Raw genomic sequence first — 27067 nt, forward strand, 5'->3', positions numbered from 1 at the left:
CTCTCTGGCTCTCGGGCCGCAGAAGGGGAGGGAGCAGGGAGGCAAAGCATCTGGCTTCCCTGCTTCCCTAACAGCCTGGCGGGAAGGCTGCTGTCAATTCCGCCTTCTGCCTTGTTGGAAGAAAGTAGAAGTGACAAGAGGCCCTCCAGGCAGGCAGCCAGGAACCAGAAATTCAATTGTGCTACCTCCTGAAACTGGACGGTTTTTTTTGGAGACCCTTTCCCTGAAATTGTTTTGACTTTAAAAAAAGGACTGTCATCGCGGTTCAGGGCCAATTCATCAGCCCGTTCTCCTGGCTCTCCTTGCCTCCATGCAAGCACATTTGCACAAAAGGATTTCCATTTTCTGGGCTGCTCTACAAGCAGCCTCACCCACAATAAATACACAGACACATAAATATGCACACACACACACAAACACTGTTATTTATAGGTACAGCCAGACGCCCGGCCGGGTGTGCTCCTTCGCTGTGTAACGCAGCGAGGGCTGCGAGCGCTACGGCAGCTGAATTTACTCCACACTCACAGCTCAGGAAGGAGCAGAGTGTGGGCCATACGGTCTGTCCCAGGGGCTTAGACCAACTGGTTATTGGCTGGTGCTGTTGTTCCTCTAACAAGCCCCTGGATATATGGCAGGGGCTGCAGAGAAATGCAGCTGGAGGAGCCTCTCCCTGTCAGCAGCAATCTGTCACCGCGCGCTCGCGCCCGCCCCGTGCAGCACAAAAGCTGCACGCCAGTGTCAGCACAAAGGTCAGGCTGCAGGTAGGCTGGGGGGGTTCTTCATTTCTGGGAACGTGCAGCCAGCTTGAGGCACCGTCTGGATGCTGCAGCAGGAATTTCAGCCTCACAGATGCCTGGCTATAATTTAAAACAAGGCAGCATTTCCATTACAAACCCCATTTTCCCCTGAGGATTTATACCTCAGCTATTCAGCTCCACTTTGGGGTGGACCTTCTTCACATTTTTTGCTGCACAACATTTAAATCCAGCTCAGCCTCTGTTGGTTGTGAGCTGGAGAAGAAAATTACGTATGCACACAAACACTCACGAGCACACACAAAAAGCTTACACAAACATATGCCCGCAGAGAGATCTGTCACAAAAAACCAGACCAGCCAATGCAAATAAGCTCAATTTTAAAAGTGAATTAATTTGACTTGATTATTCTAAATTATTAACAGTTCCAGCAACCTCAGAATGCAGTAACCACACTCAAGCTTTCATCTAGGTTAAATGGAAACAGATAACTTACACTGATAGAGATGATATCAGTATAAATCTGTGACAGCAAAGTTGGAGGCACAAACCCGACCCACTCAGAGCCCCTCTCTTTGCAGCAGTGTGTTAACAACTCCTGGATGCTTCCCCTCCCCTGAAATATTCCAGTGCCATGAATCACCCCTGACAGAGCCAGACCCCCCTGTTTCCCTGGCTGCCAGGTGAAACCTGACCTGCACAGCACTCCTGTCTGTTTATGACTTGCTCTGCCTTAGAAAGCCCATTTTGTTAGGGTTTTTTTTTAAACTCTCTATCGATTCTACTTTGATGTAGTCCAATAAAGCACATTGACAGAAGCAATTTATGTTGGCCAGTGCCTCCAGTTCCAAGAAAGCCTTCCTGGCATATGAAGAAGGGTTAAGCACCTGGCAAGTACTCTACAGGTTATCTAGTTATCCCAGATTAGCAGGCTCATTCAATCCAAGCCCAGGCCTGGATTGATGAGGAATGGCCTCCTGGTTCTCCCTCTCCCAAGCAGAAATAAGTATGATTCTCTCTATGATCACTTCCTCACACCACACAGAAACATTAGGAAATGTGACAAGGATTTTCTCCATCTTAAAAGGAAAAATAGCTCTAAGTGGCCACTGGAAGGAGAAGAGCATTTCCTCACCTCCGATGGCACAGAAACCAGTCCTGGGGCACCAGAGCTGGCACAGGTACCAGCAGGGCTCAAGCACCTGGAATTTGTAAGATGTTCCTATTCACATTTCTGCACAGGTGTGCAAATGGAAATTGTTCCAGAGCCACAAAGATCTCAATGAGGCAGTTAGGATATATACCCTGGATTTATCCTATCAGCTGGAGACATTGCTGGTGCCCACATGATGTGCTGTACTCCCTCTTTCTTTCCTGGTTTCACACTCAGACCTTGCTCCTGAGGCTGGGGAAGCACTGACCAAGAGCATCACTCAGGGAAGACATTTAGTAGATGTTTAGGTGGCTCCTACGTGCAACCTAAGAGTTTCCTTGCCTCTTGCTAAGAGGGCAGAGGAGCAGAGCTGAGAGCTGCAGGGACTGGAAAACTCAGCTCAATTTAGCTACAGGGCAGTTTAAAGGGCCTGTTGCATTTTTCATCTAAGCACAGCAAATCCCCTCGCTAAGCACCAGCTCAGGTGGCCATAACTCCTGGAATGCTAAGTGGGCAGCAGGTACTGGACAGGCCATGCATCAGGCAGAGAGGGAGCAGCTGGAGAGGGACACTGTCCTTCCAGGGAGGAGATGCCACCTGCCAGCAGCGCCCGCCGCTCCGGAGGCACCCGAGCATGCTGGATTCTCATCCATCCAAAGCTTCCTGCAGTCACCAAGCTGGGATAGGGTTTCACTCCTCACCAGCTGGAGCTCCAGGAAAGGCAAGTCTCTCTCCAGAGAGGAAGATGAGGGGGGAACAGAGAGGCTGCAGTCGGGACACAGCAGATGGCCATTGGGCACCTCCTGTGCCAACGGGACACTTGGGTGCTGAAAATGCAGCTCAGCACTTACAAAAGGAAAAGAACACAAAGAAAACGTGGTCTCAAACCCCACCCAGACCTGCTGCCCCTGGGCCAGGCTCCCAGGGAGCTCCTGCTGCAAGAAGGGGGACAAGGCACATTAATTTACCATGAGGATGTGAGCACCTAACTTAGGGCTCTTCATTTACCAGAGGAAGAGCTGCAGAGCCTCCTGTCTCCTCACAAGGAGCCCTGCCCAGCACCAGCAGGAGGTTTCCTCATCCATCCATCCATCCATCCATCCATCCATCCATCCATCCATCCATCCATCCATCCATCCTGCGCTCCACGGGCAGCTGGCAGTGCCCAGGGCTGAGGAAGGATGGCTGAGTGTGGCAGCCAGGCTGGAGCACAGGCAGGCAGGAGCAGGGGGAGCAGCTGCAGCAGCCCTGGCTGAGCTGCCATGGACACAGGGTCTGCACAGTGTGTGCTGCTCCAGGGTTCCCCAGAGCTCCTGAGTGCTCGGGACTGCTGGGGCTGCCAGGACAGACACGTGGCACTCACTGACATCCCACCCAGGAGTTATGAAGCCATCACTTGCTCAGGCTGTCCCCAGACAGTGCCAGCAGCCCTCAGAGCACTGCCTGCTCTCACCTGATTGGCATTTTTGGATGCCATCACTGAGAGGCAGTTTTGGAGCTTTGGGACCTGCCGAGGAGAATGAGGCCAAACTCTCAGCCTTTCTGCCTCCCCACTTCTGCCCTGCTTTCTCTTTTCTGGAAAGTTTTCCCATGCTAAGTATAGCTCCTAACAGGTGCACGACCAGAGGGGACTGTCAGGGGTGCAGCTGGCCCCACAGAGGCCTGGCTCCATGTCCATCTGTCTCACTGGAGCTGTCCATGCTGCCTGGCTGAGCTCTCTGGACACGGGATGGGGGAGCATCAGGGATGCAGGCAGGAAATCCACGTGCACACTCACAGAGGGAGGAAGACTGTGCCAGGGAATGCCACAAACAAAGCTCTGACATCAAACTAATGCATCCTTTGAGGCTTTCAAGACCCCTTGGCTCACACAGGCAGGCTGCCAGCTAACTCATCTCTCTTCCTTGCCATGCTACCAGCCTGATGCCAAGGTCAAGCTTTAAAGGAAAGCTGGCTGCTCTGTAATCCCTTGTGCCTCATTTGGGGATGCCACAAACTCCTAAGGATCAGTGACAGAAAATATTTGACTGGGGCTGAGGCCAGTGTGATGCCTGAAGTGTTCCCTTGGCCAGCCAGCTGCCAGCCCCACAGCAGCCCCTTCCAGCTGGGAACCAGCACTGGGGCTGCAGGTGATGTAAGGCAGTGACACAGGGAATTGGGATCCCTGTAACACCCCAGAGTGGCCAGTGGACATCAGGAGGCATCTCCACATGCACACTGGTGACAAGGTGTCCCAAGTTTGCAGGGGACAGGTTTGTAGGGGTGACCTTCCTGAGCACTGAGTTGGCTCATCACTGTGTAGGGGATGTGAAAATAGGAGCAAGAGGGGTAAGTGACAACCCTGCTCACAAACTAAAGGTGCTTCCTACCCCTAAGGTGTGCTGGAATAATTCCAGGCTGCTAGGACATGAGGAAAGAAGCATTTTGCCAGAGCCCAGGGGGTGTTGCAGCAGGAACAAGCTGATCTGGTTCACAAATCTGGGCCCTGGGATGTGTGCTGTGCTAACAGGCTGGCTTGGCTTAATGGGAGGGTGATGAAAACCATCTGCAGGGAATAGGATGGCACAGTGACATCAGCACACTGGAAGAACAGAGGAGGTTTCTGCAGTCCCACTGGGCCACCACAGAATGTGCTCCACACTGAGCTTTGGCCACAGAGTCCCACATCTGAATTTGGGGCACCCAGAGCAAACTCCCTGCTCAAGCTGCAGGAAACTGAGCCACAACCAGCCCTCAAAACTCTGCCTGGGGCTCAGGGAAGGGGTGGGAGGGGCTGGGTGAGATGGATGTGTATAAATCCTTAGCAGAGGGGAAATCCATTCTCTTCCTTAATTCTCTGTTCAAATGAATTTTAAAATGAAAACACACTGCTGGTAGCAATCCACTCACACCCTCCCAAAAGGAAGAACTGTGTATCCTGGGATGTGGGGTGACTTTCCTTCACCCTTCCACAACAACTCCTTTCAGGCAGAAGTGCTGACTGAAGCTCTCTGGGTCTCCAAAGACCATTCCATCAGCTCAGTGCTGCTGGGGCTGCCAGGCTGAGTTATCACAGGTCCTGCCCTCCCCTGCCATTAATACCTGCTCACCAAGGGAGCCCTGGCCAGCCCAGGCACAGAAAGGCAACCTTGAGCTGCAGGAGTCTCCCACAGTAAGGAAGGAGGCATCAAAGGGAAAAAAGAGAAAAACAAATATACCCCAGGCATCTCTGGATAGTCTTAATGGAGCTCAGACAGCCCCGGGAAGGGAATTAATTACTGGGAGTCATGAACTTTCTACTCACATTCCCCAAGGAGCTCTAGCCACACCTCATGGCCAGCCCTGAACCTGATGTCCCACAGCACTGTCCCACAATCTGGGGTCTCTTTGTGTCCCAATCCAAGCCTTTCCTGCCAGGCAGAGGGTCACACCCCCGTCCTGCTGTCCCCTGTGTGACTGTGCCAGGTAACACCTGTAAATCATCTTTCTGCCAAGACCCAGAGGAAACCAAGGCAGAAGCAACACCCAGCACTTCTGCAGCACAGCTGGAACATCTGCAGTGTTATGCAATCCTCTGCCTGGCCAGACATGGGACTGAGAAAGGGTTTTTTGCTGAAAAACCCAAGACATGGGTAAAATTCTCTTTGCTTTTGGTTTTAATCCCATATCTTGAATGTCTCAGCCCCAGAACTCGTGCCAGCACCCCAGCAATGAGCACAGTCACCCCCTGAACACTCCAGAACTGAATAGGATCAGTGACCAAACACAGGAGCAGGGCTTTGTCCCTGGCCAGGGACAGCCAGCACCACAAACCCAACCCAGGCATCTGAGCAGCCTTGGTCAAACCTCCTGCCTGCCCTTCACCACCCAAACATCAATCTGCTGGGGGGAGAAGGGGGGTTGATGTGCTCCATGGATTAGAGCTGGTGAATTAAGAACCTATAAAGATATTATCCAGGATCAGCCTTGAGAGCCCCAAAACACCCAGAGCCACAACTTTACTACAAAGCCTTCAGAAACAGGGTGTTCCTCAGTCCCCATCTCCTGGGGCCCTGTGTCTGCATGCAAAATTCCACTTTTGTTACTGCAAAAATGGCATTCTGGGCTCCCACAGCTGAAGGGTCTGAGAATGCAGCTAAAGGATTAAACCCCTCCTCCCCAGACCTACAGTAAATAAAGAGAGTTAAAGCAGTTTTGCAAACTAGAAGGATTTGAAGCCAATTTTGTGACTGTATCAGGCAGTTCTGGCATTCTTTGTACTCAGGAGAAGCAGGGCAGAATAAAGGGGGATTGACCAGAGGACTGGTCCCTTCAATGTGCAGATTTCTGGAGGTGGAAGGGCTGGCAGAGAGGAGGCAGAGAGGAACAGGAGCAGCCATTTGAGAGACATTTACAAATGCATTTCTGAGCCAAATTTCCCCTCAGCTGTGCCTGCATATCTCTGCAAACATACCTGGCCTCTGCACTGTGGGTTGAGGACAATTTAACCTGGAGTCTGAACAATGGGATTAAGCACTGGATCAGCAGGAAAATGGTTGCAGATAGCTACGATTGCCACTGGAGAGTGATTGTTTCCCTGAGCCACATTGTGTGAGTGTCGGTGCCTTTGTGAGATTTAATGGTCCAATTATCCCAGGCAGTGTCACCTCCTCCTTGTGCATGCCCAGACCTGCTCTCCTGCCTTCACTCCCCTCTCCTGCTCTGCCAGCAGGCAAACACACCTTTGCTTCTTCTTTGTGGGTAGTCCTCGACTTGAATTCTCTCATGCCCAGAGATGGGGGGCTGGGGATGCCAGACCAGAGGTGGTCTGTGGGATGGCTATCTCATCCTAAAGGTGGGAGTTTGGGAGCTGGTCTTTTTCCATGGGTGAAAATCTAAGTTTTTACTTAATTAGCAAAAATCTAATTAACAAATTCTCATTGAAGTCATGTCAAGCTCTCTTCCCAAACATCACAGTGAGCCACCATCCTGGTCTCCAGCAGCTCCAGCCTCTGTCACAGAGCACCTGCTCAGCATCCCAGCAGCTCCAGCTGGCACTCCCAGCAAGGGGCTTGGCTGGCATGTCCAAGGAAGAGGACAGAGGGGGCCCTGCCAGACACAAAGTGCTTCTGTCACCCAAAGATTGAGGTTACACCCACCCATAGATCAACCAGTCTGATCAGCCCCACAATCCCTCTCTAAGGAGGGATCCACTAAATACTCCACAGGCACAGAAACCCAGCTTTGGCACCTGGCTGCTTGCAGAGCAACACCTGAGCCAAAAGCTCACAGAGCTGTGGCAATGGGCAGTGCTGCTCCTGCCACCACAGCGGGGTCAGGCCATGGGGGAGTTAATCACACAACCCCACAATGGCTGGGGTGGAAGGGAGCTCAGAGCTCACCCAGTTCCACCCCTGCCAGGGCAGGGACATCTTTCCCTGGGCCAGTTTGCTCCAAGCCCCATCCAGCCTGGCCTTGGATACTTTTCAATTAATTCCAGAATTCAAGAAGGGGCAGGGACTGGTGTCAGGAAGGGGCAAAGCTCCTCTTCTGAGGAGAGCAGCCTGCAGCAGGCCATCCAAGACTATCAGCTCTTCACTAGGATATCAAAAAAGCACTGTAACAACCAGAATTAGAGAGTTTCACCACAGGACTGGACATTTATAAGAACAGCATCTGCAGGGACTCCAGCTCCAGTGACAATCAGAGCAGCTCCTGCCTCTCCTGCTCTGGGGTGGGAGCTGCTGCCAGCTGGGGTCGGGGGGAATCTCCCCTCACAGGGAAGTATTGCACAATTATGGGCATCATGAGATTTTTATGTCTTCCTTTAAGGCATCCAGCTTGGCTTCTGGTGGAGACAGGATACAGGGCTGTAAGTTCTGTTGGTCTGTTCAGCTCAGTTTTTATGTCCTAATACAAAATTAATGGTTCTCTCACTGAGACTTCATGAGGCAAAGCTGCCTGCTCTGAGCATTCCAACTGGCAAAGCAAAAGTGGGGCTGAAAACTCATTCCTTCCCAATGCTCCTGGATGGAACAGATCCCCCAGCCCCCACGCAGGCTCTCTGACTCAGCTACACCAGAGCAGTCCCCCCAAACTCTCAGGAGCAGCACGGTGGTGCTGGACCCTGCTGGGCTGCAGTTTGGAGCTGCCATGCTCCAGGGTCCCTCAGCCTGCTGCTTCCAGGGATACCAGATCCCCAAATCCCTGCTGCAAGGCAGGTGGGTTGCAGGCACCTGAAACCTGACTGTGCCCCTCTTCAGCAGCCTCTCCTGCTGACTAAAGGGCTGTCTGTCAGGTTAGGCAGGAACAGCTGTCTCAAAAACTGGATTTCAGGATTCACACAGAGGTTCCTCTGATTGCATGGAACAACACCTCATTCATCATTGAGAGAGCCAGACAGAGCCACTCATCTTCACTCGATGACACCTCTTATCTCCAAACACCTAGACTGACTCACAACCAGCCTGTGAACCCATCAGGATCCTTTCACCATGCCAGGGGCATGTTTTCCTGGCTCACATCCAGCACCGTGCTGGGGGCTGGAAGAATTCCTTGCTCCCACGAGGACTTTTTGAGGATTTTTCTGAGCAGACACTGTGCTCCTAGTGACTGAAGCAGGCTGTTTTTGTGCAGCTGATTATTTTGGTATCCAAATGGAAGCCAAGCTCTGCAATTGCCCTGTGTGTGGTTGGCTTGTGGCTTACCCTGAGGGAATCCATGGCACTGCTGGGAATTCTGACCCCAGAGTCCTGACTCAGGCATTCTGCAAAACCACAGGGCCTGTTGCTTCCAGACCCATCTTTGTGCTCCTGTGTGTCTGCTGGGCCAGCACAGGGATGGAAAAGGCAGGATTGGAGCTGCTGGGCCCACAACACAGCAGTCATCTCCCACGGTGCAGCTCCAGAAGCCTCTTCCCTTTGGCCTTGTGTCCAGCTGTGAACCTGCAACAACTTCCACCAGATCCTCTCCAACACATCTCCACCTCACTGAAGGCTGCCACAGAGCTCCTCTGCCTCCTCCAAGGCAATGCCATAAAGCAAATTATTGTGCACTGTTAGTTATAGGGAAGCTTTCACACCCGCAACTTAATTCACTGGGAAAGAGCACTCAAATATTTGAGTGCCCTATTTCAGAGCCCTGACTCTGAAATAGGGAATTTCTCTTGGTGGCCCTTAGACCTCAGTGACAAACTGACCACACAGAACAATGAGGCAGAGGGGCAGAGCCCCTGAGCCCATCCTGTGACACCAAACACTCCTGCTGTGCCCTGCTCTGATCACAGCACCATGCTGAACCCTTCCTTCACCCCCCAGCTCTGTCTGTCTAGGGGAACAATGTCCTAATTCCTAGAGGGATGCTGACCAAATCATAAAGATGTAATGACATTGTCTGGGCTGACACACTGATCAATGCCTTTCATGCAAAATTATGCTTTCTGCAACTAATAAATATTGATCCTTTTTGTTCCTGTGCAGCACTGCAATAAAGAGTGACTTAAATGTCTGCCAGCCCTGAGCTTCCACCATCATTTTCCAGCCCCCAGCTCCTTGGCAGCATCCCTCTGCACTTCCTACTGACACTTGTGCCAGTGCCTGATCCCAAAGAGAGCACAGCACCTCCATGAACATCCACCTCCCTCTGTTCTTCTGTCCTTTGAATGGCACTTATGTTACAGGGGTTATGGGAAGCAGTGGAAAATAAATGGAATTGGAGGGAGTGCTGGAGAAGGGGAGCAGGGTCATGTCTTGGGCACATTTAGGATAATAAACAGGAGGAACCAGGCCAAGTGCAGAACAAACAGAAACATTTACAACTGCTTGGCAGGGGAATCATGTAAGTGCTAATGGGCTTGGTTCAGACTCCTTAAATCAAAGCTCTGGGCTCGGCAGCCAGCCCTGCTGACCAACTTTGCTGGACACAGGGATCCATTCAACCCTGAGGAAAGGTTGGGCTCCACGTGGCAGCAAGTCCAGCTCCATTTGCTCCTCTTCTGGAGAGGGGTCAAGCAGGACCCTGCCCTTGACACCCACTTGGCTGCCTCAGCTGCACCCCACAGTGCCCGGTGGCCACTGCTCCAGCTGCTCCTGCCCACCCAGAGTGATGTGATGGCACCCCTCAGTTGGGCTCTGGGACCCTCTTTGCTCCAGGTCTCACTCCACTGGCTCTCATTCTCCCATCTCCCACCCCCAAGAGGATGAGGAGCCTTTCCCAGTCTCCCAGGAGTGCAGAGAAGGGAGCTGCCCCGGAGAGCACAAGGTGTGAGCTCAGAGCCGGGGCTGCCAATGGATTGATGATGACAGGCAGAGGCCTGGCTTCAGTCACTGCTGCCTGGCAGCCAGGCCTGATTGGATTTGTGTGCTGCACACATTTTGGGAGCACACTGCCTTAGATTCAAACCCGTCCTGAGCAGAGTTCAGCTGCAACAGTGAACCACAAAGCAGGAAGGGCCAAAGGTCCACAGTGCCCTGTACAACCTCAGTGAAATGTGTCCTGCTCCCCTCCCCACGCAGACAGCAGAGTGCTGAGAAGGCTTTTAAGGCAAAAAAACCCTACATATAAATACTCTGCCTCTGGATTACAGAGCTTAAAATATGATGGCATCTCCCCCAGATTGTGAATGGGTTCCCTGAAGAGCTCCTTCAGTTCTGAGACCCTCCCTTCCCCATTCCCCTCCTGGGAGAATTGGAGAGGCAAAGGGCTGCTGTTCCAGCAGATTTGCAGGAGTGGGAGTTGAAGAATCAATGAAGCTCTGAAAGCCAGTGGGGAAAGTCATTCTGCACCTTCCTGACACCAGGAATAAATGATTCAGCTGGAAAGGGAAAAAAAAATCCAACAACCCTCAAATGAGGCTGGAATTACCCTCTGGAGAGATATTTCATCTTGAGGAATTGTGTTTGCTGCAGTGTTCATCTTACTGAGCCACAGCAAGGCTTTAATATCCAGCAAAAGGTCAAACCTAAATGGGAATTGCCAGAGCCTGCTGGAGCTCCTGCCTGCACATGAGCTCCCAACCCTCACAAGGAGCAGCTACGCCCAAACCAAGGCCTGAAACAGGGAATGGAGCTGAGCTGGACCACGTAAGGATATCTCCCTTCCCTGTGAGATATCTCCCTTCCCTGTGGGATCCCAGACACAGCTCAGCCCTGCCCTCACTCCCTTTGGATGGTACAAAAGGAACAGACCTGCCTGCCTGGGTGTCTTGAGCAGGGGGAGTTTGGAGAGAATGCTGAGAGCTTCCAGATGTTTCCACCCAAGGGATCTAACTGATTGTCAGGGAAGATGGGATTTCAAGGCACCCAGCTGTCAGCTGCTCCTCAGCTGGAACATCCATGCTTGAGGCACTGCCAGTGCCCTCCGAGTCCAGCATGGTCTGCAGGGCTGGGGGAGCTCTCTCCTCATGCCCATCAGCTCCCCATGGATAGACAATTTTTCCCACTTCTGCTTTAGTACTGCTGCTGTCTCCTTCCCCCCACACATCTGTTTAGCCTCTCCTTGGTAATTTGTACTCTTCTTCCTTCAGACTCAGCTCTGCCCTCTGTGACTCTGGGATTGCCATGCCAGGCTGCAGCAGAGTTCCAGGGATAAATTAGGCAGACAGGAGATGAAGGCAGAGGTTCCCAGAGAGCTTCCTGTCTCCTCTACACTGTGACAAAGGTGAGTGTCCAAGAAAAGAAAGGAGGGAACTGAGCCCTTCCTGACACATCAAGAAGGCACAATGCTCATCAGTGAGCTGAGCTGAGTAGAGGGAGGTTTTACCTAAAGCAGAGCTGAAAATCTGCTTGGGCTTTGACCTTGATAGCAAAACTGGTCCCACGCTACAGGCTAAATCCAGACCCTGCAAGGAAACAGATTTGGGAACTATCAACAATCCTGACAGCCCTGAACCTTCCACTGGCCACCTCAGTCATTCCACACAAGGTGGAGCCCTCCTGTTTTCCTGTTCAGGACCTTGTCAACCTCTACCAATGCACCCTCATCCTGCCCAGTAATTCCAGCTGTCCTTTCAGCCCTTCCTGATGAACAAGGTGCCACCCCTGATGGGCAACATGCTGGTTTCTGTGCCAATGATGAGGAACATCCACTGGGGATGGAACCACCACTCTCACTTCCACATGTGACTCAAGCCAGGTTTCACTATGTACAGAGAGATTAAATTTCTCTAAGGTTAACACAAGGTAATTTTTTGCTCAAATATTTACAGTTAGAGCTCACCAGAAAATCAACAGGACTCTGCTGGACAACACTCAACTATCCACATCCCCCAAAAGGCAAACAGGGTTTTTATGTGGTATGTAAAGTATCCTGAGAAGCCATCCAGAATGAAGCCCTCACAGTTGCTCCTGGGGCAGGCTGGGTCTGTGCCATACATCCACGCCTCTGAGGGAAGCAGGAAAAACTTGCTGGCCTTTTCTCCCTAATAATGAGCCCACATGGACACAGCCAGAGCAGGTCACCAGCCCCTGCTCACATGGGCACACAAACAGAGGAGGTGAGACCATTCAGAACTGCATCCAGCAGCCACACACTTGGGAAGCTGTGGAGAATGGGGTCAGATTGCTTCTCCCTGGGTTTGGCTTTATGGAGCTGTTTGTGTCTCCTGGATTCAAAACTTCCCCGGCAACAAACCGGAGCTGTCATTTGGAGATCTTGTCCTTTCTATGCAGGATGTTTAAATTCAAGCCTCAAACTTGTGGTTGGCAGGGAACAGGGGCAAACAAAGAGGCAAACAATCTGCTGTCAGCTCCTGAGTGCCCAGCCTGCCCAGTTATCCCTCCTGTCCAGGGGGAATGGTGGAGTACAGAGGCAGTGGCTCAAGGGCCTGTCACAGATGGAAGCTGCTCAGACTTAAAGACAGAATTTAAAAAACCCAGCAGACAATAAATGTACTGAAACATTTAGGCTTTCCTCCCTCCTCTACAGGGTCTGCTGTTTCATGAGCAGAAGGAGCTCACCCACAGCTGCACTAAACATCTGGGGCTTGAGGAACATTCCCTGACTGCTTCTGAACATTTGTTTGCTACTCCCCCAACCCCTGATCCTGTTTTTGACATGTCAACCTCCACTTGAGGCTCCCCCCACCTCCTCCTGAGACTGCTCCTGTCTGCTGTGTGTCTCCCTGAGGTTTCATGGTTTTCTGTTAGGGAAGTTTTCTGGGAGGGAAGTTTGCCAGAGCTGCTGTCAGGTGCAGAAGCTCAGGTGGAAATTGCACTCTCCCTCCTCTGCTCCTTTCCAAGGGTTAAGAGGGAGGGTGAGCACAGGCTGGATCCTGCATGAAGAGCTCTGAAGGGAGCACAGACATCCTCAGATGTTACTCCCACCGAGGTGATTCAACAGCCTCCCTTCCCTAGCTGGACAATCAGCTTTCCAAGGGAGTCAACGACTTTCTGAGGCTTTTCTAATAGGCTGTGCTTTTCTGGGATGAAGCTCCTGCCTTTGAAGGTGTCTGATCTCTCCCAGAGCCCTGGGCTTTCTGCTTACTCTGCTCTCCCATGCAACCACGTCCTGCAAAGGCATCCCATGCCAGCTTCTCTCTGCTGGGTACAGAAACATTTCCCTGCAGCCACAGTGTTTGTGCATGGTGCCCTCAATCCACCAGGCTCACAGGGAATGCAGGAGGGCACACAACCCCTTCCTCTTGGCTGCCACCACTGTCCCCTGTAAGCAGGCAAGCCCCAGCCCTACAGATGGCAGGCCAGCCCTCCCTGTGCTGCTGAATAAAGGAACACAGAGGCGAGGGGAATGCAGACAATATCCTAAACAAATCTGCTGTTTACAAAGTCCTCTGTAAACTGTTTACTTTGCTGGGGAGAAAGCAGGGAGGAAGAGCAGCTGGAGAGGGCTCTTCCCAGCGGGAAGAGCTCCACTCCTGTTTGCTGCACTGCTGGGGGAAGGAGTGGAGCTGATGCACATCTGGAAAGGGTGCAAAGGCTTGAGAGGAAAGAAGAGGCATCACCATCCACTCCCCCAGCCTGTCAGGAGCTCTGGCTACCTCAGCACTGCCTCCCAGAGCACACTGAGGAAGGTGGTCTGTCCCTGGGGTGCAAGGTGACAGGAACAGCCAACCTCAGGCTCTGAGGATGCCTGTGATGGTCAGGCTGAGCTGTTCCCTGCTGCCAGAGGAAGCATCCCAGCCAGCCCTGAAGCTCACTTGGAGCCACTTGGCTCTTGGGCTGTGTGAGGAGCCTTGTGACTCTCATCCCTCAGAAATGTGTGGTGCCTCCTGCTCATGGTTAAACACGGGCCCTCAGGAATACCAGCTAGAACATTGCAAAGTGCTGGCATAAAATAAAAGAGTGTGCCTCTAATCTCCCTGTTTCCTGTCCATGGAAGGTTCTTTGAAGTGCCTGTGCTCAGGGCAGTGCTGGAACACCCGTGACCCAGCTGGCCAGACACAGCCTGACTGCCCAAGCCCTGGGGCTGCCACGGGCAAGGAAGGCTCTGAGGACAGACATGGAAGAGTTAAACCTCAAACACCCTGGATCAGTCCCCTTCACACTGGAAGGTTGGTTTTGTTACTTGAGCAGGATGTGAGAAAACACAGCCTCCACTCAAGGAAGGTGATAAGTGCTGTGAGCCCAGAAATAGCCCCAGAGGGGCAGGGGAATGGGCAGCCAGCTGGAGCAGCAAGGACAGAGAAAACATCCTCCCTACACATGATATGGCAACCCCTGTCCTGCTGGTTGGAAAGAAATACAGGTACAATGACTAAAAAAAAACAAAAAAGAAAGTGAGCAAACTCAGGCTGCCCGGAGAAGCTGTGGCTGCCCCATCAAGGCCGGGCTGGACAGGGCTTGGACAAACCTGGGATAGTGGAAGGTGTCTCTGCCCATGGCAGGAGGTGGAATGAGGTGATTTTTAAGGTCCCTTCCAACCAAAACCAGTCTGTGATTCTATGAATACAGGCACAAATGATTTTTAAAACAAAGGAAATGGTCAAACTCACCCATTTGGTGTGAAGGGCAGGCAGGGACACTGCAGTGCTCCATCAGCAAGGGGTAAGGGATGTTCATCCAAATTTACTCTCACATGCAGAACAACTCCACTCTCAGCACCCTCACCCTCCACACAGTCATTCTTCCAGGGCTCAGTGGTGTCCCTTTGCTGACCAGGAAGAGGATGGCGGGGTCTCCCAGCAGAACCAAACACCTCAGCCAGCCAGAATGTCAGCAACATTGGCAGCACCTCTCAAGGACTGAGCTAAAAGAAAAACAGCAGAGGAAAAAAATACCCAAACTTTGTCAGGCCAAGCCATTACAAAAGACCATCAAGTTCCTTTGTTGAAGAAAAAAACTCAAATCCAAAAACATTTTTCACAGCCAACCCCAAAGAAAATTTGTTTGGTTTTGGTTTCAGAAGCTTTTGTGCAGCTCTAAAAGCATCAGCCAGTTATATTTCTGAATGAAATGGCTCCTCAAAATGAAAACTTGAGCAATTTTGCTTTAAACTAAGTCAGAAAGGACTGGAGCTGTAATCCCACAGGAGTGCTGGATGTGTTTCCTTGGCTCAAAATGACTTGCTGAGTTTGCCCTGAATTTTGTGGATATTTTTGCTCGACACCACATGGCTCAGGCACAGTGACAAAGCACCTTCAGAGGAGCAGTGACCTGCAGGGATACCCCAGTGCTCCCTAAGCCTTCAGAAACCCCCTGTGGAGGTGGGTAGGCACAGTCTGGAAAAGGTGTCAGGGCTTTTGGGTGAGTGAGCAGCCTTTCCCACTTCTATTTTAATTCTGAGGGTCACTACTCTTCATACAACCAGCACAGCCAGGGCAAAGAGATTCCTTCATGCAACATCTCCAGTGTGAGCACCTTACCCAAAAATCCCACAGGCAAAGGCAGAGGGACAGCACAGCAAATTAATCCAGCATAAATTCCCTCGTGCCTGGTGTGACAGGCTGGTCAGCACCTGTGTCCTGCTAATGACAAAGGCATCATCTCTTCCCTTATTCTTCCCAGGGGTTTTATTACTACAAACCTTCAAAACACAGACAAAATGATCAGGAATTAACCCACACATTTTCTCAGCATGAAGCTGCAGACTCACATGTCAGGCAATGTCCCAAAATCACCTGCTGGAATGCTGTTCCAGACATGTACCTAGAGCAGCCCTACTCTCAGCCTCCTCCTGGGCCTTCCAGGAGCATCCCTGTTGTATTTGCAGGGTGCCCCAGCGAAGGAAGGAAAGATGAATCTGACCCCATGTTCTCAGAAGGCTCATTTATTATTTTATGATACTGTATTATGTTAAAGAATACTAAACTATACTAAAGAATACAGAAAGGATACTTACAGAAGGCTAAAAAGATAACAATGAAACTTGTGACTCTCTCCAGAGTCCTGGCCCTGATTGGCCAAAGAGTGAAAACAACTCCCAGCAGAACCCAATGGAACACTCACCTGTGGGTGAACAATCCCCAACCACATTCCAAAGGAGCACAACACAGGAGAGGCAAATGAGATAAAAATTGTTTTCCTTTTCCTCTGAGGCTTCCCAGCTTCCCAGGAGAAAAATCCTGGGTGAAGGGATTTTTCAGAAAATGTGAATGTGCACATCCCCATCCCTCCCTGCTGATTTAGAGGATGCCTGGGATATGGTCTGAGCCCCTGGGAGCTGTGGGAAGGGGAAAAGCAGAGCTGGGAGGAGGCAGTGGCCTGGTTTGGGGTGAGGATCCATGCTCCCCATGCTTGCCCAAGGTCAGGGGGCAGTGGGAGCTGCCCCCCACCCCTGCATCTCCTCACCCCTGTTTCCAGACAACCCTCCCTGCTGGCAGGCCTCGGCCCTCCCATGCATGGAAGTATTCAGGAATTCTTGCCATTAATTCCCTGTCATCCCCCAGACAGCTCTGCTGTGTGGAGGAGTGGCACAGAGCAGCAATTAGGGGGCAAAGACAGACTGCCAAGGGAGGCACTGAGGTCACACCTGGGCAGCTCCAGAGCTGTGCTGGGAGAAAGCCCTGACCAAGCTCCAGAGGGAGCAGCAGCTCCTAAGTCAAACCCAAGTAATAAGGTGGGCTTGTAGGGGGAGAGATTAATCATTATTGGCAGCAAAGAATGTGCAAGTCTAACAAAAGCTAAAGGGTTTTTTATTACAGTCCAACTGCAGCTGGGAAGACAATGTTAGCTAAGAATCATTAAATCTGTTGCAAGAATAAATTTTCTTTGATCCAAACCATAAAATGGGAGTGAAATCCTCTTAAGCCAGCAGCAGCTCCTAATGGAACAGACATTATTATTTTTTTGCAAACCAATAATAGAAAATAAAAAAGGGTTAGATTATTAAGTGAATAGATTAGGCTCCCAAATGGTAAATATTTAGTCAAGCAAAACCTGCCTAATTTAATACCTGCCTCAATTAATTTTTCAGTTCGGGATTATAATTGAAAGGAATAAGGGCATTTTCTGACTGTACAAACAGGGATCCATGAACTCTGTTTGCCAGAATTCAGGCAGGAGAAGAAGGACCTAGGGAAACTTTCCCTTGCTAACCCCAGGTAATGTCAGAGCTGCTGCACATGCCAGAGATGAGCTGGCAGCTTCTGCAAGCCTGGAAGATGGAAGGTGAAGCCAAGGTCCCTCTCACAGATGGTCATTAAATTTCCTGAAACATCTGACCAGGAGGTCACTCCTGATATTATCAAACATTAAAAATATTACAGAAAAATTGAAGTAATTTCTTACTGCAATCTGATATAGTCCCTGCTTTCAGGGCAAGCTTGGAGTATTTCTCCCTCAGTGCTTTTCCCTCTCTGCCAGACACAGGAGATGTGGGAAGGGAGTGGAACTCTGAGCTCCAGCATTCACATGGGCTCTGTACACCCAGGTGGGAATATTTACCTACCCAATCCCTTGTCTGGGGCAGGTGGTGCAAAGAGAATGTGTCCTGTGCCCAGGGAGCCTTTTCCACTCAAGACACTCCTCCTCTGTCCTCTGGACTATCTGTCTTCCTCCTTCATGGGCTCTGCTCCCTTCCCACTATCCAGAGGGATCCTTGGCTGCTCAGACCTTTCAGGCCTCTAAAAAGTTACCTGATCTAAACTGGCCTCTGCACAGTGGAGCTTTGCATCAGCAAGTCAAGGGAGGGGACTCTGCCCCCTCAGGTGAGCCCCCCCTGCAGAGCTGCCTCAGCCCCAGGGCCCAGCACAGGGAGGACGTGGAGCTGCTGGAGAGAGCCCAGAGGAGCCCATGGAGATGCTCTGAGGGTGGAGCCAGGCTGGAGAGCTGGGGGTGCTCACCTGGAGAGGAGCAGGCTCAGGGAGAGCTCAGAGCCCTGCCAGGGCCTGAAGGGGCTCCAGGAGAGCTGAGGAGGGACTGGGGACAAGGGATGGAGGGACAGGACACAGGGAATGGCTTCCACTGCCAGGGGGCAGGGATGGATGGGATATTGGGAAGGAATTCCTGGCTGTGAGGGTGGGCAGGCCCTGGCACAGGGTGCCCAGAGCAGCTGGGGCTGCCCCTGGATCCCTGTAAGTGTCCAAGACCAGGTTGGACAGAGCTTGGAGCAGCCTGGGACAGTGTAAGGTGTCACTGCCTGTGGCAGGGGGTGAGACTGGATGAACTTTGAGGTCCCTTCCAGCCCAAACCAGGCTGGGATTCTCTGATTCTCTGACTTTTACAGCTCATATCCACAAAACACACTGATGTGCTCAGCAACAGCCATCCACAACAGCTCGCTCTCCCCATCACTTGCACCACAGTTCTCCTACAGATGAAGATTCCTGGAGCAGCTCCACACCCCCACTACTGATATCAGCACTAGCTCTGCCCTGGGAAGAACCTCATGGTCACTGGCTTGCAGCTGGCAGCCAACTCTGCCCCTAGAACACACACTGCAGTAAGTGGGAAGAAGAGAAACATGTGAGTACAAACCTTCCTGCCTGCAAGCATTTCTGATCTTGGCTTGACCAGCTCAAACTCAGCTCCAGGAGTGTAAACTTCAGTGCATGTCTGAAGTCTTTTGGGGAGGAAGATGAGAAAGCACATGGGTTTATCTGACATAGATCTTGCTGTCATGTCAGAGCTCTGTTGCTTTTGATTTCCAGACAGGAACCTCGCTGGCAAGTGCTGGTGAGTGCTGCAGGCTCATGCAGGCTCTCCACACAAATTCCTGCTGCAGGTCTGGTTGTATGTTGTGCACAAGGGTCAGTGGGGACAAAAATGAGAGAGAGAGAGAGAAATGGATTCAGTAATGAAATCTTGAAGTAAAAATGTGGCTGGTCAGATGACAGCAACAGAGGTCAGGAGTACTTTAGACCCAAACAGCTCTTAGATCCAGGTAAGAAACGGGGCATCTGTGGAACAGCAGAATCAGCAGAAATAGCAGTTAATCCCAAATTGGGAGCACGTAAAGCCCAGAGCTTGCCAGGGAACAACATGTCAGCAGGATTACGGGCAAACCTTACAGGGCAGCTGTGATTCTGCAGGCCTGAGAAGCCAATTGTGATCAAAGAGCCACGCAGGCACAAGAGGAAACAGCATGGAACCCAGAATCCTTCTCCTGAAGGCAGATGGAGGTGAGTGACAGCCCAGCAGATCCTTTCCAAATCACCCCCTGGGTCCCAGGAGCAATGGATGGGGGACTGCTCACGTGATGCTGACTGACACGCTGCAAGACTGTCTGTGGGAAAGGAACAAGAGGGGTAATTTTATTGTCATGTCCCGCAGGGGGGTGTAAGGAAAATCACAGCATGAGAAAATGACAGTGTATCTGTCTGAGGTCATTTGCATGCCCAGATAATCTGTGGGAGGAGAGCCAGAGTCGCTGTGCTTGACAGAGGCAACACCACGACAATGGGCCTGGGAATGGGGAGATTTGCAAGCCCTGAAACCAGCCTGGTGTTTGCTGCTCTCAGAAACCAAAATGACCTGACTTCATCATTTAGGCTTCCACGATTACACTTGCCTCCCTCATTATGGGCTGTATGGTGGTTTCATCTTGCTGATGGCACAGAGGGACAGTCCCACGCTCAGAAGTGTGCCCACATCCCAAGGACACACTTAGGGGACACAGAGAGACCATACACAGGCAAAGGAGCACAAACATGAAGGCAGACACTGGGTAGCAGTAGCAGGGCAGCCCAGGAGATTTTAGCAGGGACCCAAAAGAAGGAAAAAAGGCTTTGTCAGTGGTTACAGGTTGCTCCTCCTGCAGAGGGAGTAACCTGGGAGAAGCACACGGTGGCAGATGGGAACTGGCATGGCTGGCAGGAAAACTCGGCATGTCTGCAGTGGAAAATCCAGCTGATGGCTGGATGGAGCAGGGCCAGGAGGACAGGCTGCCTGCAGAAGGCACAGGCACTTCACAGGGAGTGTGAGGGAGATGGTGACAGGTTGGGTGAGACTCTCACACAACCCTTTAACACTGCACTGCCAGAGGCTCCCAGGAAAATCCCAATGATAAGGTGTGTGGGACTCTGCACAGCACTGATAATGTGGCAGAAATCTGATTGCTTCGAAAACCTGGGCATTCCAAAGGGATTTCAGCTGGGTGCACAGGGAGGACGAGTTGGATTTCAGAGATAACCTTTGAGCAGAACCATCCAGCTTTCAGCAGAGCCCAGATATGGGTATTTAGAGAAAGGTCAAGTCAAAGAGAATGGAGGGGGTGAGTGGATGGTGAGAAAGAGACATCAAGAAAGGAGCAGGAAGAGCAAGCATGAGGAGATTTAAAACTCCTGAGCTGAAGGCAGGAGGTAGGTGTCCAGGAAGGGCTGTCAGAAAGCAGAATGTGAATTAATTTGGACAGTGCAGGACAGTTTAGAAGGAAAGTGATCGCTCTGTGAGTCATCAGCAGGACATTAAATATGCAAAATTTGTAAATAAGGTCACCCCGAGAGGGAACACAGAGCAGGAAGAGAGGAGGGCTGGGCAAATAGCCAAGGATGGAGCAGGTGAAGTAGCTGACAGTACCTGAGGATTGTCAAGCAGAGCAGGCACAGCCCCAGATCCATCAAGGCAGGGGGAATTGGGCAGAGGGGAATGACAAACCCTCACCAACAGGTAGACTTGTCCCTACCAGACCCAAAGAGAAAGCAAACTGTGATGTCAGTGTGCTAGTGGCAGCCATAGATTGGAAAAGACAAGCCCACAGCTGCAGCTGGCAGGGAGCTGTGTGGCAAGCTGAGCCTACCCAGCATTATTCAGCTGCTTCCCAGGTGCTGGAAGAGCCAGAGCTCGTGTCTGTGATTGCAGGGGCAGGAGCAGTGGGATCCTGAAAGGCTCAATTGACCCCAGGTTACAGAGCCAGCTGGGCACACGCCAGGGCTGAGCTCACCCACTCACCTGGAGCTGGCTGGGAAGCAGAAGGCAGCTCGAGGGGAATGCCAGGTTACCTTGTTGCTGGCAATGGCCTCTCATTTGTCAGGGAGGGATGCAGGCAATTTACACAATTGGGAGTGTTGCAGGTGTTAGGCAGCCACCCCGAGAGCTCAAGACAACAAAGAGATGCTGAAAAAAAGCAGATCCATTCCGAGCTGCAGAGAGGCTCTTAGCAAGTCCAGCGAGCCCCAGGCAGAGCTCGGGGAAGGGGGGCTGGGAACCAGACCACAGGAACAATGGTCCAAGGACAAAAGGGCTGCATTAAAGGGCCTATTCTGGCAGTTAAGCCAGGTTTAAGCAATTTTGCTGCTGCCTAATCTGAGGCTAATAATGTCAGTCTTAAAACCTGGAAATGCCTGGCCAAGTCAGTGGAGGAGAGAGGGTGAGGCACTTCAGCAGTTCAAGCATTATGTTTCTTTCTGTCTGTTCAGGACAAAGGCAAACTCCTTTCAGGTTTAAAGTACATGATCCCTGATGCAAGCAAGATATTATACAGACCTGATGCTGTGCTGTGATGGGGTGAGGAGCCTTAACATCTCTGTCTGGTGCAACCCGCAGAGGCAGAATTCAGTGAGCTGGTGCCAGGGTGACTGGCAGAGGTTATCCAAAAGCCAGGCTCCATGAAATGCAGTTAGGCAGGACAAAGCAGCCTGGTCTCTGCAGGCTGCCTGCTTTGTTGTTTACCTGACCCAGCAATCCAGAATTTCTTTTACACAGCTTCATTTATAAAAGAATCCACTCTGCAAAGCACAGCTTAGCCCAAATTTCCACTACCAGACTTCATCAGATCACTCCAGGCTCTGAGACCACTGTCTCCACACAGTAATAGGCGTTATCCTCAGGCTTTGTGTGTGTTTCTGTTACCCTTCCATTTTCCCTTCAGATATGACATGCAATTCCTAGAAAATATGTCATAAACTCTTCTGCTCTGGAGTTCTGCCACCTCTGATTGCATTCATTTGAGCCAAGGATGTCGTTTCAAAGTAAATCAATAAACAAGGCTTAAAAGGGTCCTACAGACAGAGGCTGGGGCAGCACCAGCTCCCCCTCCCCAGTTACCTCTGCTGTGCTTCAACCTAACCAAGTAAATGGGTGAAATCCAAACAGGAAAACACCTCCCAAAGCTCCTCAGTGGTGATTTACATTATGGGAGTAGGGGCCTGGGTCTGCCTTGCACCTGGAATATCACTTCCAGTGTTCAAAGTCCCAAATGAGTAGGAGTGGGTGCCACAGCACAATCAGGGCTGGTGGGAGGCTCTCCCAGGGATCACTGGCAGGGATACCCCTCACTGCCAGCCTCTGGCACCCACAGGGGGCTGCAGCCAGGTCTCCTGGTTGTTGCAGGTGGTCCTGGAGAAAGCCAAGGAAACATCTCCAGTGAGAGATTGGAATGGCAAACCTGGAAAGTCTGGATTCAGAAAGGGGCCATGCACCTCCCACTCTGACTGAAGATATTTAGGGCCCCTCAGGCTTGCTATCACATGGAGAGTGACATATCCAAGTAGAGCAAATCTAGATTTATCTGGGAATTCCAGGGAAGCACATCTTCACCCCTAATCCTCCTTTCCACTACTTGTGGCTTCTCGTCCTTCCCAGCACACCAACAGCCATACAGGCACAGGATCTGATCCTTGTGAGTCTCCCAAGAAGCTCTAACAAGGCAGCTCCTCCAAGGTGATCCATAATGGACCCCATGAGCACAGTATGGAGTGCTGGCTGAGCACTTCCCTAGGGAATTGCTGAGAGGTGGGTTATTCATCACCAGGAGCTGTCCTGCTCTCCAGGATCAATGCACACACGGGCAAGGGAGCTACCAGAGAAACCTCTGACACAAAACCTGCTTGGATGCACTCACAGCAGGATTTACAGAGCAAATTAACTCCACTGGTTGAATTACTTGCATTTTTTTTTCTTTCAAAATCTCCAAAGGCTGCATAGACACAATGCTGACAACTCAGCCAGAGAGGAGGGCTGCTGTTGCACACAATGAGAATGAAGACCCCCAAACAACTGATGGGGTTTTGCCTGGCTGCATCTTCAGTTGAGATCTCCATTACCTGTGTGCTGATGGTTGTATTGGTGTGTCTGCCTGGGCTTCCTCGGGCCAGCTCAGGACACCTGCTCTGCTGTTGTGCTTGCTGTAAAACAGAATGAATCACTCAGGGTAGAAGTGATCTCTTGTTTTGGTTGTCTTCATGGGCTGGTCTCTGTTCAGTGCTCTGTGCTCTGTTTCCAAATCCAGCATTGTGTGTGTAGAATCTGATTAAGGGAGTTCACACCAGCAGAATATACATCCAATGTAGCAATCACACACAGCTCTGAAGAGCCTCCCACACAACATAGTGGCACAGGGGAGCTCCACTAGAGACGTGTGGGACGAGCAGCCCACGTGTCTCCTGCACAACCAGATTACTCAGCCCCGGAGTGCTGCTTGAAGCAACATTTTCTTGGGATTCAGGGAGAGATCCCACAGCCTGCTGCTCTTTTTTGTGGGGTCTGTCCTCGTTCACAGAGCTATTGCTCATTGCCTGGAAGGCTGCATGCCACCAAGGTGCTCTGAGCTATCCCAGCCTGCAAAGAGGGTTCCTGTGAGCTGCACTGAGTGACACAAGTGCCACAAGCACATCCATGACACTCCCCTGCATAGCACCAGGAATCTGAACTGCACACACTGCTGTGGTGCCTCAGTTTCTCTCTGTGCCTCCAGCACAGGCTTCCCTGCCCCTCTACCCAGGCAAACCCCAAATCCAAAAGGCCAAATTCTTCCCTGTGTGCATGCAAAGCAGAGCAACGGGAAACACTCCCCTCACACCCTGCCCAGGACTGCAGAGCTCTGTTATGTGGCCCCAGTGCAACACTTCCAACCCAGAGCTGCTTTTCCTGCTGGGAAGCATCCCCAGCTCTGGGCACCTGCAGCACTGAGCAGCTTTAGGGGTGCTCAGCCATGGGGTAATTAATGAACACATGTGATCACTTCTATTATCTGCAATTTGAAGGCACCTCTTATCAAGGCAGAGCTGGAGCTGTGCCCACCCAGGGCACAGCCACATCTGGGGCTCGGGACCTTTGCTCACTCATTCTCCCTGGCTGCTCAGGGAGTCAGGTGGTGCCGTTCCTAGAAGGTGAATAAATTATTACTGCAAATTACTCTGATGAAGTGGCTTTTATTAGAAAGCCAGACACAAAGGGAGTTTGCTGATTGGCTCCCAGTGATGTCATACCCAGCACAGCACTCAAACGCAGAGATACGAATTTTCTCGTCTGTATTTTGCATATAATTTTCATTTTCTCCTGGCAATAAAGACACCAGCGAAGCCTTTCACTCGGGGAGGGTGGTGGGGGGTCTGTACTGCTCAAGTAGCTGATGAAAGAGAAGTGGCCTTTGTTCCTCTGCCTTGCAGGGAACCTCAGGCTAACAGTTTGCACCCACAAAGGCACTGTGGTTTATTGCTCTCTTACAAACCCATCACTCCATTTTCTTAGGTGGCTAGCAGAGAAATTGGCATTTTTTGGGCTTCACTGTATCTAAAATCATTGTGATCACAGAGATTTTGCTATTTACAAGCTGAAGCTTAAAGTGCAGATAAAGCAACAGCTTTCTGATCATCACCGGAAGGTGGGTACAGGGCTTTGGGAAAAAACAGGCAGCAAAATCCCAACTAATTATTTCTTTTCCAAGTTTCACATGGTGGTTGTTCCTCCCTGCAAAGCCATTGTGAGTTCTCAGTGAGGTCTGTCAGAGGCAGACTCAGTGACCAGCACACCGCGTGCTCTCGTTCCTCTTCCCTAATTGAATGTCCTATCGAACTTACAGAATTTCCCTAGGAAATGTTCCAGCTTTAATCATTCCTGTATGCAACAGGCTCAAACAGCAGAGCCCTGTGAGGAGAGCAGGCATGGAAGTGTCCCTTACCTCACTGAACTGGAATGAACTCCCAAATTCAGGCGAAGGCTGTGGTTTCCTCAGCAGCTCCCTCACGCAAGGCTGCCGCAGTTCTGGGCCCTTGCTGTCCCTGCTGAACCTGGACACGGGCAGAGGGGAAGGTTTTCCGTACCTTCCTGCCTCCATTATGTACCACCGAGGTGTAAATTTTGCTGGGATGGCCAAGTGTAATATTTCCAGCCCTGGAAACAGGCTCCTGCTTGTTCTGTGCAAACACTGGGCTGTCCTCCAGCAGAGCCAGCACAAATCCTGAGCTGACCTACAGTGCCTGCTATTCCCCTTTGATTATGGCTCCAAAGTCATTTGTCCTACAAGGGCAGAAAACAAAACACATCTATCACTTGGAAGATGTCCTGGAAACCCCCAGACAGCTGTGCTGATGAAACTGGACACTGAGGGCTACTGGAGAGCTCAAACATAGTTAGATTTGCTGTTCCCAGTCCTGGGGTCACGACTCCCTACAACATCATCAACTCCACTTTATTCCAGGTGGATCGAAGTTGGAAATAATTCTCTCCTATTGTCTGAAGATTTGCTGAGCTGCCTGCCCTTTGTGGAAAACAGGAGCTGCCCTCAGACTCCTGGATGTTGGATCTGAGGCTTTTGAAATCCTGAGGGTGAAGGTGCAAGGAACAGGCATGCGGGAAGGAGAGCGCCTGACTGTGAATCAGAGTGAAAAGGAATGTGCAGGCTGCAATCCTGGGAGAGGATGCTGGCTGAGACACACGGCCAGCATCAGCAAAAAGGGAATGGGCTCTCAGGTTTAAGACCTGGAACAGATTCAAATCACCCCTTTTAGGTCTGACCTCCTTGCTCATCTGAGGGAGACAGCAGAGAGGGGAGGGAGCCATGAATCTTGGATCCTGTCCTTATGTGGCTTGGCCCTACATCCCTCTTTGCTTTTACCACTCCATGTGTAGAACAGAGGGTTATTAAAAGCACCAGAAGAATCTCAAGTAAAACAATTTTACTGTTTTAAGAGCTTTGTTATAGCATCTCTGGAGCTCTGGCTTGGACCACCACAGACCATTGTCGGGAAGCTCTAAACAGCCTTTGAATATTGAATTACTGCTCAGAAATGTATCAAATTCCAAAATTGCAAACACTCATTCAGTCCAAAAAAAGAAGGCTCTGTAGAATAGTCCATACTCACACAGACAGCAGACAACAAAACCATCATGCTGGCCTAACTCAGCTTCCCTTCCCCACCCAGAGCAACAGCCTTGCCCCAGTCTCATTCCAGCAGGGTTACTCCCCTGGGAAGCAGCAGGGCTCTAGAGAACACAGTCCCACCTACTCATCACTCACCTCAAAACGAGAGCCCTTCTACTGCTTGGCTTTTAATGAAATTGGGGCTTGATATCTAAGTCAGCCCCTCCCTTCCACTTGAGGACAGCATTAGCATCAGTCTGGATTATAATACCCAGGAAGATGTTCTGGGGCGATATGAATCAAAGCCCTGAAAGTGGGATTGTGTTTAATTAATTGTGGCTGACAGATGAAGGTATTGATCGTAGATTGAGAGGTTCAGGACTGGCCTGGGGGATAATTATTGCAGGGCACACTGTGTTAGGGTGATATTTTTTTAATTTCTGGCGATGTAGGAGGGAAGCAGGGGGGCAATAAGTGAATAATTGCAGCTAATTAGGACTTGTGTGTGCATCCCAAATTAATTTGTTTGAATAATCAACCACCAACAGCAGTCGGATCCAAAAGGAAAAGGAAACAACTGCTCAGAAAGATCTCAATTCCTCCCATAAATTGTGCAGTCCCATGTCTGGGATAAATGTTTTATGGAATTGAGGCCCTGAATACAGAAGGGGAATTGGTCAAGATTATTGAGTGGAAACACTTGCTTTTGCCTAAGATTCACGATAAATCCAAGGGGGTGGGTGAGGCTGTGGGACAGCAGGGTGTGGGACAGCAGATGATGCTCTTGCTT

The 27067-nt window shown here is 51.0% G+C and overlaps 1 long non-coding RNA gene across 4 annotated transcripts in view; it reads right to left on the reverse strand.

The window, feature by feature from the left end:
• Positions 1-27067, reverse strand: part of LOC135280984 (uncharacterized) — a 103472-nt gene that overhangs the window by 60368 nt on the left and 16037 nt on the right. For 3 of the 4 annotated variants that reach the window (XR_010347779.1, XR_010347778.1, XR_010347780.1), the window contains exon 3: positions 14813-15066. This is a non-coding gene — a long non-coding RNA (uncharacterized LOC135280984). Of the gene's footprint in view, positions 1-14812; positions 15067-18734; positions 19483-21146; positions 23226-27067 lie in introns of those variants that run through there. The other variant, XR_010347781.1, reaches the window with a different exon arrangement.

This window comes from Passer domesticus, chromosome 14, assembly GCF_036417665.1.
Source record: "Passer domesticus isolate bPasDom1 chromosome 14, bPasDom1.hap1, whole genome shotgun sequence".
Lineage (NCBI taxonomy): Eukaryota > Metazoa > Chordata > Aves > Passeriformes > Passeridae > Passer > Passer domesticus.